This window comes from Mustela erminea, chromosome 8 (genome assembly GCF_009829155.1).
Source record: "Mustela erminea isolate mMusErm1 chromosome 8, mMusErm1.Pri, whole genome shotgun sequence".
NCBI classification, from domain to species: domain Eukaryota; kingdom Metazoa; phylum Chordata; class Mammalia; order Carnivora; family Mustelidae; genus Mustela; species Mustela erminea.
In genome coordinates this window covers 76,368,506-76,384,847 of record NC_045621.1, presented here as the reverse complement: position 1 = coordinate 76,384,847, position 16,342 = coordinate 76,368,506, and the positions used below count along the sequence as shown (strand labels likewise).

Sequence of the window (16,342 nt, the reverse complement as noted above, 5' to 3'; positions counted from 1 at the left end):
GAGAGCTAATGAAAAGTCAGCAGGAGTGGCATCACACCGTTCAAAGATCTCCAGGAACCCGAAGATGGTGCTTGTGAGACCGAGACCTTTTTTGTACGCTGCTGTTACCTCTCAGGTTGTGAAACAAGCTATTCACTTAAAGTGCTCCGCTTTTCTTATGCTCTGGCTTCTTTGCCTAAAATGGACTTTACTGACCTATGTCAACCATGTAGCATCGGGGGTAACATAAGATGAGACAGATGCACAACGAAGAAAAAGGATAACGTGAGATGACAGCACTTTGGTCACTGAGGTTCTGCAAAACAGGATGTTCTTTCCACACCACCTCTTCCTCTCATTCACTGGGGATGATGAGTTAAGTACTTTGGGGGTTGGCAACTTATCATCCCAGAAGAAACTTGGCATGTCCATGAACCAGAACCTATATATGTGTTGAGCTTGCTTTTCCTTCTTTTTTTTTTTTTTAAATAAACCATGGGTTTATTTAAAAGTTCTTGAAAGAACTAACTATGTGAGAAGGAAAACTTAAAATTACTATAAGAACTATTAGTATAAAGTTTCTTTTTAAGAGCTGTAATTGTTAAGGAATCTTAAATAGCACATGGGAAGAAATCACAAAGATGTAGCAATGATAAATCAAAAGATATTGGTATCCAAGAGTCTCAGGTAAGGCATACTTCAATATTCAGTCAACACTTGACCTTCATGCAGCCAAAAAACATTTGCTAAGTGGCTATTATTTACAAGGTACTATGGAAGCCCTATGACATACACTAATATGAAGTAGTCTGTAGAGTCTATAGTTTAGCAGTGGAGACAAACATTTTAAAAATGAATAATTTTATTTTATAATATTGCAACGTGAGTAACTTTGGTGGGCATCGCATTATAGCACCACTAAGGGAGGGTACATAATCTTTCTTGGGAAGTATCAGAGGAGAATTCTTGGCAGATATAACATGAGATCTGAGCTTTAAAGTTTGATTAGGAGATAGCCACTGACTCTCTCAGTCAAATAAATAAAAAAGAATTTTAAAAAAGAAGGATTTTTAATGTTTCGTGTGATGAAGAGTTGAAGAGATTTATGCAGAGAACAATGAGAGCCACATTTTCATTTTTTTTATATTAGGTTTTTATTTTAATTCCCATATAATTAACATACAGTATTATATTAGTTTCAGGTGTACAATATAGTGATTCCACAATGTCATACATCACCCAGTGCTCATTACAAGTTATTGTAGAGAATGGATTAGAGAGGGAAGAGGAAATAATTAGAAAGCTGTTGAATCGGTTCAAATAGATGATAAAGACTAGAACTAGATCATGATAGTAGGAATGAAGAAAGGGAAGTTATTTAAGAAGCATTTGGAGACAATCTAGCCGGTCTGGACAACTAATAGGTAAGGGGTGCAAAGTAAACTTCTGGATTTTTAATTTGGGTGTTTGGCATTTTAGTGCAGACACTAAAGGAAGGAGAATAAAGGAAGGGGCCAATGGAAAAGGAAAGACAAAAATTCTGTTTGAGAGGCCAGTAAACGGTGTAGGTGACAGTGACCAAGAGGAAACTGGATATGGAAATCTACAACTTGAGAGTTGAGACTGGATATCTATGTGGGGGTCATTAGCAAATAGCTATCAGTTCAATCAGATGGGCAGTTTGACTGAGGCGAAACATCTAGTATGAGAAGCGCAGTATATGGAGGACATAACTCAGGACTATGGCAACATTGGTGTGAGTGGAAGAGAAGTGCCAGGAAGAGGATAGCCATAATGACACAAGCAGCTAGATGGATACAGTTTGATGGCCTTTATAGAAAAGGAGAGCTTCAAGAAGTAAAGAATGAGCCACAGCATCAAATGTGGCAAAGGCATAGCATGGTAAGACTGAAAGCTTCCATTGGATTTAGCAGTTGGTAAGATTTGGTGACCATGAGGAGAGCTGAGAAATCCATGGGAAGGAAGCAAGTAGAGAAGATCTTCTTTGGAGAAGGCTAAATTAGTGAAGATAGTCTAGGAAAACTGGGGGAAAGTGTCTATATGCCTCCCGGTTATAAAAACTGGGATTCACTGGAGCACACTCAGAGGTCGAGAGGAACATAGAAAGATCTATTTTCTTTCACAAGTAAGATTCAAAGACATTATAGATTTAAAAAATCTGAAAGCATTTTAAAAACTCCTTTAAAACCATAATTTCTTTCTCCCTAAATCTTTCATCTATATGCCTAGTGGCCTTCAATTTGGACTGATTGTGCTTTTCCTGACTTTTTCAGCCAATATTTTGGCTGGCACCACTAATAAGCAATGAATGCAAGCAACATAATGGAGAAGGAAATGGAAGGGGGGATAACAAGGTCCTGAAAAATTCAGACTGGAAAATCACCTTCTGAAGGGGTCCTGGTTGGCTGGTCAGACCCTGAGTAAGGCCAAGTTGGCTGTGCTTCTTTGAAATATATCCAAACTACAATCTCAAATGCTGAACACTGCAGGATCCTAAAAAGTCATGCTATAAAGTATGGGCTTGGTCCACTTAAAGGGTTATTATTTTCCAGAGAGAGGCCATAGTCTCTGTCAGTGGTAGCCTGAAAGCAATTATTTAATTGTCTTATTTCCCAGCAGAAGATGACATCTAACAATTACTGTTTGGCTGCATACCTTTGAATGTCATCCCTTCTCTGTGAACACCCAGGGGTGGTGAAATCCAGGGCATTGTGACAACACCCCTGGGTGTGTTGTACTGACTTTGGCTAGACCCGTAGCTCTGCCCAGTTTCAGGTGGCACACTCCTTTTGATTATTAACCATGAAGATAATACCAATGCAAAATCAGCCCAGAAAATAAAATGTAGTTTTGCTGCTTTGGGACATAGCCTTGAAGTAGAAAAACTTTACTGGGTATATTTTTATAAGCTGCCTTAAATTCTTTTGGGGAAAAAGTAAAATATCCATAAACTTGAAAAATCTCAATAATGTTCAGCTGTGGCTTCAGAAATCATTCCATAACAAATTCAGTGACAAAATGCAAAGAGTATGATTCTCAAGAGAATCTATAACATAAGGCTGGAAATGTTGCTGTCCTAGTGGTTTCTAGAACTAAGTGGTAGCACTCAGATCTCTGCTTTATTTTTGAAAGATAGTTCTAAAATTTAAGGATTCTAGGCAGAGTGGTGAAGATGAATTTAAATCAGGGAAGACACACACTAAATGCATACTTGTGAGTATCAACATATCACCAAGGGACCTCCTTGTAGTTCTGTTACCTGTCCAAACTATCCAGTTTTAAGAGGGAATTTCACCATTTGCCCTGGCCTCCTTCTTAACATGACCCCCGCTAAGTCCTCTTGACTACTGTCTAGATGTCCTACATAACCTGAAATTAACCAGGATTTCAAGGAAATCACAATCTACATATAAATCAACAAATTCTCTTTACTCAAAGCTGTCAAGGTGACTGAGAAAAACCTCCAGGTGAACCCCCTGAAAAACATTCGAGTTGCTTCCTAAACTCGACAAATTCTCTTTACTCAAAGCTGTCAAGGTGACTGAGAAAAACCTCCAGGTGAACCCCCTGAAAAACATTCGAGTTGCTTCCTAAACTCTGGTAATATGACTAAGTTGAGATGGAAGCTACATCTTGCTGTTCTGAGCCACTACTTTCATAGCTGACAGTGGTAGCTGAGGTCCAGAAGAGTGCAATGAAATATTGGGCACTTGTTAAAGGTTTCAAAAGCTCATTCATTCCTGGGGATTTAATCTTCACTGTTTCAAAGTTCTGGGAGGATGCTCTAGTTTCTTGTGCTTAGTTTTGGAGCTACTTTGTTAAAAACCACAGCTATTAAAACACTGAGTTTCATAAGGAGTCACATTTGTTTTTGTTCATAGCCCAAGGAAAAAAAATCAATAAACAATAACTAACAAGAGATAATTACACAAAAACTGTATTTGTCTAAATATTGACAAAATAAGAAACAGAAACACTGGTTTCTTCAGACCTCACATATCCCTTTTCTAGAAAACTATAAAATATGTCCAAGATAAAAGATTTAACTAACATTTGTAACACTGAAGATTAAATTTTACATATGATCAAGAATGTTAGAAACAAACTACCTTCTCCAATACTGAAATAGTAAGTTTTTGGAAATCAGGAGACATTTTTCTCGGTTTCCAGAATCTAATTACATTGTTTGGTACATAGTGGATGTTAAAGTAAAACATTTTTAAATTATAAAATTGAGATAGATACACTCTTGCCTAAAGTCAGAGTGAATTAGAAAACAAAGGACCATTACTCTTAGAGGTTTTCTTTGGGAAGGTAAGAGAAGAGTTGAATATTTTCTTGATGGTCCTTTCTTTGAAGTGGAGGAAAGACTAAATCTTCAACTGATTGCTTGGAAAAAAACAACTTTATATTAAAAAAAAAATCTGAATTTGGGATTCCTAACTTTTTTTTTTTAAGATTTTATTTATTTGACAGACAGAGATCACAAGTAGGCAGAGAGGCAGGCAGAGAGGAGGAAGCAGGTCCCCCGCTGAGCAGAGAGCCCAACCCTGAGATCATGACCTGAGCTGAAGGTAGAGGCTTTAACCCACTGAGCCACCCAGGCGCCCCGGGATTCCTAACTTTTATTAAGAAACTATATTGTACTAAATGCATTGCCTATACAAATGTACCAGGGCCTACAGCCTATGTGTTAAAAATTAATAGGCCATATGGCACACGGGCGTGCGCACGCACACACACACACACACACACACACACCCCTAGCTATGGCATGTTAAAGACTTGCCAAATCATTCTAATCCGTTATCTGCTCCCACTCTGGTGAACACCCATGTCCTTTCTCTTCTCTAAGCTACTAGCCCATCCGTATTCTATTATTTCAGTGACATCTCTCCTCCTACCCCAAAGCCCTCAAATCTAAGTCATTATATAATATCGAAAGATTGAACAAGTATAGGAGAGAATATGTAATTGACTGAATATATGGTTGTTGCTTTTCTTTAGCACTCAGAGCAAATTGAATAACACAAAAGAAAGAAACTTCTGGTCTCTGTTCACACTATTATTTCTAAATATGTGAAATTTCACTATGGTGCCAAACCATGTAATGACTAACCAATGAGGAGCCAATAAAACATGACAGATGCTATGGGATTAGGGAGCAGCAAAAGTCTGAGCACTTGTTTGGATGTGTCTGTCTCATGGTGGCCTTTCGCTGTCAACCACCTATGCCTATTAGTAGAGACCAGCATAGATACAACACTGTAGATTTCTTTTTAAAGAATTTATTATTTGAGAAATATTACTATATTCTTCCACATTGAAACACAAAAGGAGCTGCGAGAATAAAAGCTGAGATTTTCAGTTGTTCCCTTCAACACTCTATTTAATACTTGTGTAAAAGCAGTTTTTAATACAAGAGGCCTGTTGATGGCTTGAAGAAATAGGATGCCTGCACCAACCTTCTAATTGTCTGTTTGAAATAAGAGACTTTGATTTTGAGCACAAAAACTTCACTCTATTTGGAGGGGTAAGAAAACCTACTGGTTTCAAAAACCAGGTAGGAAGGTATTTTTATGTTGCTGCCTAAAAATGAATAGTAGAGGGGAAGCTGTTTTTTGCCTTCTCATAGAACTTAACTCAAGTTATCAACTTTATTAGCTCTTAATTTTATCTCCTGATTACAGATATTTATGTCTTTTCCCTCTGCTAAACCACTTAGAGATCAACTAGATAACCATTTGAAAAGTTGTCATGATAGATCATTATGGACATAAAACATACGGCCCATTTCTAAGAGCCTTCTCTTCTTCCTTCTTTTGGGTGGGCCTGGCTTCATCTGAAATAGCAGGAGAGGAATTAGTTATAAAGGCAACACAAAAACACTTTCATTCCCCTTTAAATTGTGACTCATTCGCCAAGTGTGATATTGTTGCTTCCTCTGAAAGTTTAGTGTCAGATGCAGACTGTTCCCTTAGGTAGCAGATCCAGTATCTTGGACAACATGATTATATAAATAGTATAATTATGACATATTTTATGTCACACCAAAAGGTGCGTAAAATTATTCACACAAGCTCTGATAGTAGTATTAGCTATGATTGGAAGACTATGACTAACTCTGTTTTAAAATATTTTGTGGTAAATCTTAGCTTTTTTTTTTTTAAATTAAGGGAAAGGATGAAAAATGGGTTGAGTTTGAGAAAAAAATGAACAAAATTATAACCTATGAAACCCTTTAGAAGGGACAACACTTTAAGTCATAACACTCAAATACATACACCTGGCTAGATTCAAATATTAACTCCCTTCCTCCCCTCCCACCCTTATTATCTATGGCCTTAATTCTTCCTACTTCCATTTCCTCCTCTCTAAAATGGGATAATAATAGTATCCGACCTCAGAGTTGTAAGAATTGAGAGAACACTTGGCAGTTTAACCATAGCCAGTAACTAAAGTCACTTAATAGATGAGATTTCATTTTATGTTTATGGTGCCGTGTTTAATGAGCACATAGCAAGTGCTCCTTCATTATTGTAGATGAGAGGACCAATGTGGTTTTTTATTTTTTTTATTTATTTTATTATTTTTTAAAGATTTTATTTATTTATTTGACAGAGAGAAATCACAAGTAGACGGAAAGGCAGGCAGAGAGAGAGGAAAGCAGGCTCCCCGCTGAGCAAAAAACCCGATGCGGGACTCGATCCCAGGACCCTGAGATCATGACCTGAGCCGAAGGCAGCGGCTTAACCCACTGAGCCACCCAGGCGCCCCCCAATGTGGTTTTTTAGAAGCACTGTACTGTGTTTTGTAACTTCCTTAACTGTTATTTTAGTCTCACCCTGGATGTGAAGTGATAGGGGGCAGAAGCCAGTGAAGAGGAAGTACAAAGAACAAAAGGAAAAATAAGATTAAAAATGCTAAGAAATAAGTCCTCACGAAAGGTCTAGATAAATCCTGAACCTCAGGGGAATCTCAGAAGAGGGCCGGACCTTAACAGCCTTGTAAAGGAACTCTTCCTTTCACCCTGATGCTAAAAGGTAGCCTGCCCTTCCCTAGAGATCAAGGAAAATGCTAGGCCTTCGCCTCTCAAATGGCTGCTCTCCTCACATGCATACTTGTGAGAGCGCACGTCTCCGGAAAAATCACAACGATTCTCACCCACCTTGGCCTCCGTGGCTCCCTGTCAACAAAGCCCTTGAAATGCACACAGCACGTGAAATCGCCCTCGCGATGGCCTTGAGTGCTAGCGGATAAATTAAAGGCAGCCCTTATGCTGGGCAGTACCGTCGTAAGCCTTTCAGAAGCACATCCTGTTCATTGCTGTTCATTCATTTCCAATCAATGTCTGCTAGCAAAAGCCCCCCTCAGGCATGACTTCTTGCGCAATATTTTCACGAACCATTTGCTGCCCTACCCGAACGCGAGACTCCCCATCTGACTTCCTACCCTGCGTCAAGGCTCCGTGTGCCACGCGGCGGCCCCGGCGCTCCTGGGGGGACCCACACAGAGGGCCGCCGGCTCCTCTGCAGGGCCCCACCCCCCAGCCCCCGCGCCTCTCCACCCTGGCACCCGCTCGGCCCCGCACCCCGGGTGGCGCCCCTGCAGGGCAGTCCCCACGACGCCTCCTCTTCACAGAAACTTGGAGTCAAGTAAACAACGAGGACGGATCAAGGTTTCAAAGTGCCGGAGCCTGTCCCAGGCCTGTCCTCCCACGCGGTCGGGGGCTGGGAAACCGAACCTGGCGTCTGGCTTTCCCCGGAGACGCGACGCGCGTGTCCCGCGGTTGCCGGGCTCGCCGCCCCCACGTGACCCGCACGTCGGCCCCGGCCTGGGGCGGCTTTCCCGGCCGAGCCCCGCCTCCTCGGGCCCTGCTTCTGCACCGCCCTGAGCACGCCCGAACCGGCCAGCCGGGCGGCTGGTGCTGGGAAACGGCGGAGGTCACTACTGAAGGGAGCTTGCCTGTCAGGGACGCTGAGCTTTAATAGCTTTCAGGGGGCCTGGCTTTCTGATTCGCCTTTGTCCCTCTGGCTGGAGGGGATAATGCTGTGATTCTTCTCCTTACAATGGCAAGGCCGTGCTCTGCTGGCTTTCCCCTTTTGATCAGCCACAGTCGGTACACGCTGAACTTTCTCCTCTGCCCTCCAAGTCTCAAGTTGCCAAAGCGAGGTCCGCGAAGTAGTACAGGGGATGCAGTTTTAGCCACCGGAGACCTAGAAAGAGACTTTCATATGCCTACCTCTATGCCAATTTTCCGGACACCCCACCCCCAGACCCTGCTTCCTAAGGGAGAGCCGCCCATCATTTTCTTAAGCTCTTCCATTACTTGAACAAACGACACCTCCTACCTCCCAATCCCACCCTTTTATCAGCTGTCACCCTCCAGGTTAGGAAGCTACTTGTCCGAAGCCAGATTTCTGACTTGAAGTTGTTTGATTTACGATTTTGATTCATAGGCAATAATAATAGTTGAGGAAAGAAGAATCTTAGGAAACTGTCATTTTTTTTAATTGTTCAAATTTTTATTTTGATGCATAGTATGAGAAAGTGTCATTCTTTCACAGTTTCCTTGATAGTCTTTCTCCCTGCAAACTTGCCAGTATGTCAGCTTATAAATACCAGGTTAAATCCTTGCTTGCCTGAAAAAAGCTTCTAATCCACTCCATGATCTTCTGAAAGGACATCCTGAGACCCTAATCCCTGAGGGCCCTCAACATTGTTCTTCACTCCAGACACCAATCTTTGAGTGCACAGCCAAACAGGGGGAAAGAGGGGGAAACTGCCTTACCACATTAGGCAAACAAGGTATTGTGGTAGCACTTCTTCTTTTTCTTTTCTTTTTTTTTCTTCTTCTTGATCCTTTGCGTAATTGCAGTACTCTTCTGATTCACTTTGCCAGTCCAGACTTGGCTACTAGCCCTGTAAATTGTTTTCATTAAAGCTGGAAGTCAAGAGGGAAAGCCTTTAGCCTAAAACTCAACTTAATTCCTGTTGGACCAAAGGAGGACTTTGTAAAGACAAATAAAATGTGCGCCTGTCACTTTAATATCCGATTCCTAAAGAAAAGTTTGGTTTACTGTCCTCCCAGTTGATTCAGAAGGAAGCCTTAACATTCTCTTTCAAGGTCATGGCTGTGTTGTCCTCTTGCGGGAGTTACAAAATAGACTGGAGTCAGGGCAGGCGGTGAAAGACGAGGGGAACAAAGCTTCATTACTGTTTCCTAGTGGGCCCGTGCCCACCAACTGGAGGTCAAGAGAGTACGGAGAAGCAAAACTCACCTCCACCAGGGAATGGATGGAGGCAGGGGAGAGAGGTTCACCGTAGCAGAGTGGTGTATGTGTTGGCTGAGGAACACACACTCTGTTGTCTGTTAGTGATTGCTCAATTTGTTTACATGGTAACTCATTTATGCTGCTGTTCTTTGTTCTTTCCTGAAGATAAACTATCCAGCAGAGCAAATCTTTGTTCCTTATGAGCTCATCTGCTCCTGCAGTCTGCGCCACACCTGTAATTATAATTATGGCCTAGTGCTTGGGGTGCTGTAATCCTTTCTAGTGAAACCAATTGTGAGTTCACCACCAGAGTTACTTAGCGAAGAGAGAATGCCTGGATTGATCGAACCAGCATCATTAGTCCCTTTCATTGCTTATTCTGGCTGCGTTAAGCTTTCTATTAAGATTCAGGTGATTACCATTTTTCAGTAATATAAAGTCATCCTTGCATTTTCAACGGAACTGTGATATTAATCAACTGAAAGTGGGACAATCTGGACAAACATAATGAGACGAGACTTTCTGGGGGAAAAAAAAACAGTTGATACTGAGAAATAAAAGAATTAGTGATATTACATCTCAGGTATTACATTGATAAAAGAAAGAGAATTCACATAGAATGGTGTTGGTAAATCATCTGTAGGCTGTTTAGACCGTATCTTATGAGATGGGTATGCGTTTCAACAGTAACAGACTCAGTGTGCGGCCGAACTATTTCCGCAGAAAGAATAGTCCACCATTAAGCAGAAACGGCCTGGTGGCTTGACGAACTCATTGTCCTTCAGATGAAAAAATTTAACACAGAACTTATTTGTTTCAATTATACTGAGACTTAGGGACATGCAGGCCTTGTTCTGAAATAACAGAGTTCCTTTTTTTTTTTTTTTTTCTGAAGAGACATTGTTTCTCTTTGGTATAGTGTTTTTTTCCTAGATACTTGATAAGAAAAGGAATTTGTGATTATGAGTGTGTATGCAGTTTGCAGTTATAACCTTTTCTCTCCCTGGCTTTAAAATAGGAGGAGTGGGTTTTTCAAACCATGTAATGCAGATAAGACTGTTTTTCTTCTACAAGGTTTCATTTCTAAAATCTCAGCCCAAATATTATAGCCTTCAATTGGTCTATTGTATTTCAGACAGACAAAGGATTTAGTCAACTGCAGTGGCATTTCAGCCTTTTAATCCTGTTGCAAATTACTGGATGTACCATGGGACTTTTCTCTGGTGTATCAAATAAAATTCAACTTGAGAAAATAGAAGAAACAAAATGGAAACAAATAAGAATGGTCTAGGACAAAGATGATGAATTTGATTTATCAGTAGGCCCGTATTCATCTCATGAAAAGTGCTTTTGAATACAATGAGTATGTTGCAAAAATCTATACTCATGGAAAAAAAAAAAAAACCTGGTTTTTAATAAAGAAGAATCCCAGAATTTTACAATTAGCAATGAATATTGCCTCAGGCAGTGGTTCTCCAAGTGTGGTCCTTGGACAAGCAGCATCAACATCACTTAGGAACTTGTCAGAAATGCACATTCTCAGTGCATTCTAATTCAGAAACACTGGGGCTGGAGCCCCACATTGCCTATTTTAATAAGCCCTTTGGGTGATTCTGTTGCCCACAGGCTTAGATCAGTGTAATAGCCTCCTATCAAACCTGCTCAAGGGTTTGCTTCCCATAAATTATTCTCCACACTGTCTCCAGAATGTTCTTTAAAAATAGTCATGTAATTATGTCAGCCCCCTCCTTAAAACTTTTTCCTTGTTCCCCGCTGCTGTTGGATCAGGATATTCATGTTCAAGATTCTCCATCCACTGGTCCCTAATTTGTTCTGTAGTTCCTCTCTCCCCCTTTCCCTTAATCCACTCCACTGTCACCTCCACCTGCCAGGCCACATGCACACACAACCCGTACCTTCACAACTTGCACACCCACAAAGTTCCAGGCTTTTGAACTCCTTGCAGTTCTGTATGATACTACGGTCTTCTCATTCCCAGTCTTTACATTGTTCCTCCTGAAATACCCTTATCCCTTCTTTCCCACCGGTTCCTTCCCACCTCTCTTTATCTAGAGGACTTGTTCTCAGTCTTCCAGGATTTCTGTTGGTTCTCACTCATCTCCTCTGGAGCACTTTGCTTGCACATTCTCACCCACCCACACTTAGGCTAGATTTCTTTCCTAGTCTTGCTACAGAGCATTGCGTATGTTTCCATCTCTGCACTTGTCGCCTAGAATTACAGACTTACAATCACTTAAGTTTTCTCCCCCTGACTAAACTGTATGTTTCTGGATGGCAGTGAACTCTCTCTTAAGTTCTTGATATCCCAACATACAGGGTTTGGTTCATAATAAGCATTTAATAAATTTGTGTTGATTGAGTGAATGAATGAGTACCGTGGTACTGCAGATGAACAGAATTGGGTCCAGAGAAGAAAAGTTCACAATGGATTGGGACCACAATCTATTTTGTGGGGATTAACACCCTGATCCGCTGTTGCTCAATGCAGTGTCCATACCATGAAATCATACTGTTTTCAGACCAAAGGAAAAAGTTCAGATGCAAAAAGTTCAACTTTAACATAGTGGTGGTGCTTTTTCTCCCCCCAGCTTTATTGCAGTTTAATCAAAAAATAAAATGTAAGATAGTTAAGTGCATATCGGGGTGATTTGATACATGATGATAAACATTGTGAAAGGATCCTCCATCTCATGACCACATCTGTCACCTCACATATTTATCTTTTTTGCATGTGTCAGAACATTTAAGTTCTTAGCGAATTTCAGTTATACGATGCCGTGTTATCAACTGTGGTAACTATGTTTCATGTTAGATCCTCAGAACTTATACATCTTATAGCTCCAAGTTTCTACTCTTTTATCAATCTTTCCTTCTTTTCCCCACCCCCTGCCTGCACTCCCCGCAGCCCCCTGGCAACTGGGACTGTTTTTACTCTTTGTTGAGGTGAGTTTGGCTTTTCAGAAATTCCACAAAGTAGTGATACCATGCAGTGTTTGTTGTCTGTGGCTGGCTTACTTCACTTAGCATAAGGCCCTCCCATCGGCACTGTAATCTAAGTAGTCTGTTAAGGTCAAAATTTGGGGGATTTAAAAATCCCCTCTCTCTTTTTCCTTTGCAAAGATTAAACACACCATTACCATCGTAGATGTAAAACACCCACAGGATTTTTTTCAGTATGTAAGTGCTATGCATAGGTTTGAGTGTGAGAGAATATGGCAGACTTTTCCAATTCAGATTCAAACACTTCCTGCCTTTTGAATCATGTTCAGCTCTTAATCTTACTCTGCACTTTTCAGAATGATCTAAGCATTAAACCTCCCTTGAATTCAATGGGAGCACTATGCCCAGTCAGGCCACATGAACCAGAGTGAGAAAAAGGACTGTCCTACAATGAAGAATGGAGTTTTCAATTGTCCTTAGATGATGACATTAGAGATGTTATTAAAGGAGGGATTCAATAAACCAGGCTTGTAAGTATGGATCTCAATTGGCCTTTTTAGACAGAGGCCCTTGTTAGAGATGACACTGTTTCTTTGATTCTCCAAGGACTTCTAAAAGACAGTGCACACTCTGCTTAAGAAGGGTCAGGAAATCACTGGCTTTATTAAGATGTTAATGTGTCAGGAAACATGGTCACTAAGTAATTAAAAAGAATCCGAAACCCTTTCTAACAATGAACAGATGGCCAATTTGATTACAAAATTGTCAAACATTTGTTAACTTACATCTTGATGCTGTACTAGGGCAGAGACAGAAATCAGTCAAATACATACTTTTCATTGAGTCTGCATTTCGATATACAGGAATCTGGCTCCAGAACTTACCAGCTGGGAAATATTATGGCACTTCCCAAGCCTCAGTTTCCTGGCCTATGGAATGGAGGTCTGTAAATGTCTATATCTTTCTTAGGATCTGAAGATTGGGTAAGATCATCTCTGTGAAAAGGGAAACTTAGAACCTAGCTCCGTTGGGCTCAGCAAATATAACCTATTAATGTCCAGACCCAGTGCACCAAATATATCATTGGAGGATATTGGATATCCCTCATGCATATACACACACCTATACATATCCTCCCCCACCCTCATTGAAACTCCAGTGGAAGTTCAGAGCAAGAGTCTGTCATGTGAGGGGGCTGTAGTTTTCCTCTTGATCCAGGAAGTTCTGAGACACATTTGGGTGACAAATACATCTGAACACCCCTAAAATAGGACAGAATTACTACCAAGCAACATACACTCAGCACGTGAGAGAAATACAACTGAAAATATTTGGGTTTTTTCCTCTCCTTTCCCCCACAGCCATCAAGAACACAGCCTGGTCCTCTGTCTCCACACTTCCCTGGTTTTTGAGGTCCTGCACCTTCCTCTGCCACACACCTGTCCCTGCGTGCCGCTCTCGCCAGGTCTGTGTTCCCAGTCTCCATTCCAGGTTCCTGCTTCACTTCTCCTTCTCAGGTTTTACTTTCCATCTCCCTCCTGTTCCACTCTCCACACCCTCCTCTCACTAGCGAGACCTGTAGCGCTTTTTAAGAAAGCTGCATTATATGTACTTCATGTTTTGCATGAGATGATTTGACTGATTAAATTGTCACTGGCGTGACACCCAGCCAAAGAGGAGCCCAAGAGGGGTGAATTCAACTCTCAGTGGAGTAGGGGACTTTCAAGGGGGCTGGGTGGAACAAAAATATGAACTTAAAGGCAAGACTGTTGAAGTCTCTGAAATAATGCAGGACAACAACAGATTGAAATAGGCTTGTTTATTCTGTCCTAGAATTGGAGAATTTGTGAGTCTTTCTTGCTGCCTGAAGGGAATAGTCTTAATAAAACTAAAAGAGGCATAACATTGTAAACTTAGGCAACAAATTCCCCTGTAAGGTTTTACCAACTGGCAATGAAAATCACTGAAAAAGGGATTGGATAGGCTATGACTGGTAGAGCATATTAAATTAACCTTCTTTGACCAACCTCCATGCTGTTCTCAGGCTCAAATGATAAGTTACCTTTTTTCAGAGCCACCTTATCGGCTCTGAGAACACAGGGAACCCTGTTTTTCATTTCCTGCATCTCTCTGGAGATGTAAGCTATAGTGAGCCCAGAGTTATGGAGTGAAAATGTAACTTCAGATTTCAAGAGTGAAAGGACAGATCATCAAGGCTGAGGTGTGTAGTTGACCTTATCATCATTATCACTCTGTAGAAGTCCTCTGACCTGTCTTGTCTTCCAGAATGCCGCATGCTTCATCTTCTGCCTCTGAAAGTCATGTCTGCTGGGTTGTTGGGCTACATTCTCTTAAGAAGGGTATCCATTCTGTCATGTAGGGATGATTGCAAAATGACCTGTACAGCAATGTAGTGAATCCAAGGCATGACCCCTAAATTACAGGAGTCACAGGTGACAGCAGTTTCATGGTTGGCACACCCAACAGGTAAATACATCTTCGTGTGTGGCCTCTGATGACTTTTTTCTCTTATGTACATGTGCGTTCAGGCTGGAGGAGGAACTCACAGTACCTTGTATTTTTTGATCATCAATTTTAAATCTAGCATATAGAGCCTTCTGTAGATGTTTAAAGAAAAACACAGAGTCAGTGTTTAGGAAGTTAACTGAGGTCCTGATTTTTCACTTCTTTGTCCTTCCCCATATCCCATTTTGTTAAACAAAAAGGGTTATGGATACACAGAAAAGCTGAATTAGGAATTTAGCAGGTTACTAACATTAGTTGCTATTTTAAGTGATATATATGTTTATTAGATTTCAGAAATTTTCATTTATTAATTGCGATTACCCCCTTTGAAATGGTTGAATTTGACATGTATTTTTGAACCACAAGTGTTGAGTTTCTGGCTGCTCACCCACACCTACCCTGAATGAATTCACTATAGCTTTTTGGATTTTTTGTTAGGGGGAGGTTGATTTGATAGTACAGATCAAAAAGACTATCAGGAGTGCTGAAAGCTACTTTACAAACCCCGCAAAAAATGGATATGCTAAGGCACTTTAAGCTTTCTTGGATTTATTTAGTAGCTTCTCTCGGAAGAGCTAGAATAAATTGGAACTATGTTTATTTGAAAGAAGGAAGATTATGAGTTACCTAGTTAGGAGTCACAGACTTAGATGTGTTGTTTTCCTTATATGTATTTAATTGAGACTACTGTGAAATTCATTTTTAAAAGGTTAAAATAAAATTTGCAAAGTATAACAAGAAAAACTGGATTTATAACTTGTGCTCGTGGCAGGGTGGGGTTGGGGTTGGGGGCCGGGGAAGACTGATCTCCCTCTCAGGAAAAAGCAACCCCTTGAAACGAAACATGAGCTATGCTATGCTCAATAGATTAGGACTATATTTAGAAAGAAGGCAAAGCAAGATAAAGAGCTCAGATGGCAACACCCCATTTCTGGCTTCACACATTTTCCTGCCTGGGAAGCCTATGCAAAAGGATCAGTCCACCCAGAGATATGTTAAGGCTTCAGAGAGTTCCAGAACCCCCTTTGTAGACTTAGCAATTTAACTCAGCATTTGAATTCAGTACAACACACCTCCGTAGCTGGCTTGCAAGTTTGATCAAGACCTCTGAGTCAACGTAGAGATAGGAAAAGACAATTATCTTAAAAGTAGCTATAATTTTGGTGAATATTCCAAAAGTTTGATTAAAGCTTAAATCCTAAATCCTAAATTAAAACATTTATTTTCCAAATGCCTGAGGCAGTGTCATCAAAAAGCCTCCTCAGAAAAATGATGAACACCACTATTCCCACAACTCCTTCAGCATACTGAGGGGCTTATGAGAGTTCACCTTAGGGGCACCTGCGTGTCTCAGTTGGTTAACCCTCTGACTCTTAATTTCAGCTCAGGTCGTGATCTCAGGGTTGTGAGACCCAGCCCAGTGTTGGTCTCCTCACTGAGCACAAAGCCTGTGTAGGATTCTCTCTCCCTCTTCCTCTGCCTCTCCCCCTCCTCATATACACACTCTCTCTAAAAAAGAAAGAAGAAAGAAAGAGAGAGAAAGAGAGAGAGAAAGGAAGGAAGGAAGGAAGGAAGGAAGG

General features: G+C 40.9%; 1 long non-coding RNA gene across 1 annotated transcript in view; it reads left to right on the top strand.

Annotated features, from left to right (window-relative positions):
* Nucleotides 1-14,784, top strand: part of LOC116597858 — a 60,619-nt gene extending 45,835 nt beyond the window's left edge. Inside the window, exons 3-4 of the long non-coding RNA XR_004288815.1 lie at nt 13,598-13,701; nt 14,617-14,784. This is a non-coding gene — a long non-coding RNA (uncharacterized LOC116597858). The remainder of the gene's footprint in view (nt 1-13,597; nt 13,702-14,616) is intronic.
* The last annotated feature ends 1,558 nt before the right edge of the window (nt 14,785-16,342 follow it).